The sequence below is a fragment of the Orycteropus afer genome, unplaced genomic scaffold (genome assembly GCF_000298275.1).
Source record: "Orycteropus afer afer isolate SDZICR_OR568_19922 unplaced genomic scaffold, OryAfe1.0 scaffold00086, whole genome shotgun sequence".
NCBI classification, from domain to species: Eukaryota; Metazoa; Chordata; class Mammalia; order Tubulidentata; family Orycteropodidae; genus Orycteropus; species Orycteropus afer.
Window position 1 is genome coordinate 2112466 of NW_006921673.1, and position 2021 is coordinate 2114486.

Genomic DNA, 2021 nt, shown 5'->3' on the forward strand with positions numbered 1-2021 from the left:
CATTGACTACAATTTACCACAATGCAACAGCTCCAGTCTCACTTCCTCCCAACAGTTACCTCTTCACTCTGTCCATCCTTTCATACACTCTTGTCCCCTGAGCTGTCTCCCTGTTCATTAACAGCCCTTCTTTCTACCATGATTGTTCTCTCCAAGGAGTTTATCTATCTCAGGTAAATGTTCAACTCATATACCTGTCTTTTGTTTGACTGGAAGCCACAGGTGTGGGTTTACTTCCAGACCTGAAGGGTAACTAGGGGCCAGAATCTCAGGGGTTCCACCAGGTTCTATCAGACCAGCAAACCTGCTCCCCATTTTTTTTCCCCAAATGATTTTGAGTTTTGTACCACATTGTTCTCCCTCTCTATCCAGGATCTCCTACATAGATCCCCCTCTGAGTGCTTGACAGTGGTAGTTGGGCACCTTCTAGTTCTTCTGCTCTCATAGTGTATAGGCTGTGGATCACATGGTGTACCAGTCACCAGGACTAATTGTTTCCATGAATCTTTGTTTTTCTTCTTTCGTCTTTGCTCTGGACAAGGAGAGACTCATCATTGCATGTAGATGGCCGCTAGCAAGCTTTTAAGATCCCAGTTGATCCTCGCCAAAATAGGAGATGGAACAATGTTTTGTGTAGTACGTTATGGCAATTGAACTTGGTGTCCCCTGTGACTAGGGTCTCAAAACCACTGGTTCGACTACTCAGTCCTTCTGGGTAGCAGGCTGTGACCAAGAAGTGACTACAACCTTGTCCCTTGTCAGCTCTACTATACACCTGGGAATTTAGATCATACAAGTACACTTATAGGACCATTGTCTGAAAACCCTATAAATGGTCTTGGGTACACTCTTTGCTTCGCAGACATACCTAATAGTTCAGGCCATCCACTCATCTATGCACCCATATACTCATGTTTGCCTTCACTGACAACGCAGTACTGTATGTGCAAAAGGGTTCATCTTTGTTGTCTGTACTTCCCATGTACCTCTCTATGTCTTCCTCTTCCTCAATGCCACCATGTCAGTCACTCACATTTGGTAAATTGCCCTTCTCTTCACCCAAATCAGTACTTATCTCTACCTATCTAACAGTGTTCCCTGCCCTCCCCTCCAACCCCTGGTAACCAACAAAGAAAATTTCTTTCCATAGATAAAACTTTCCATGACTTTTACAATAACAGACTAATACGATATTTGTCCTTTTGTGATGGACTTACTTCCCTCAGCATAATGTCCTCCAAGTTCATCCATGTTATGAGGTGTTTTGCAGATTCTAGGTTATTCTTTAGGGTAGCATAGTAATCCATTGTGTGTATGTACCATAATTTGGTTATCCATTCTCAGTTGATGGACACCTAAGTTGTTTCCATCTTTTGGCTATTGTAAATAGTGCTGCAATTAATATGGATGTGTATATGTCTGTTCTTGTCATGGCTCTCACTTCTTTAGGATATATACCTAGTAATGGAATGGCTGGGACAAATGGTATTTCTAATTCCAACTTTTTAAGGAATCTTCATACTGCATTCCACAGTGGTTGTATCATTTTACAGTCCCACCAGCAGTGTATGAGAGCCCCAATATCTCCACATTCTTGCCAGCATTTGTTATTCTCTGTCTTGTTGAAATGTGCTATTAGGGCTGGGGCAAGATGGTATCTTGATGTTCTGATTTGCATCTCTCTAATAGCTAATGATCATGAGCATTTCTTCATATGTTATTGGCTGCCTGATTATCCCCCTTGGTGAAGTGTATGTCTTCTGCCCATTTTTAATTGGATTGTTTGTCTTTTTGTTATTGAGGTGTTGGGAGTTTTCTATAAATTATAGAGATATGTCATTGCCAAATATTTTTTTTTTGAATCTGTAGGTTCTCTTTTGACTTTTTTGGAGAAGTCTTTGGAAGCACATAAAAATTTAATTTTTAGAAGTTTCCATTCATCTAGTTTCTCTTCTAATGTTTGTGTATTTGGGGTTATGCTTGATAGTCTATTTATGCCATATATTGTTGTTGTTGTTGTT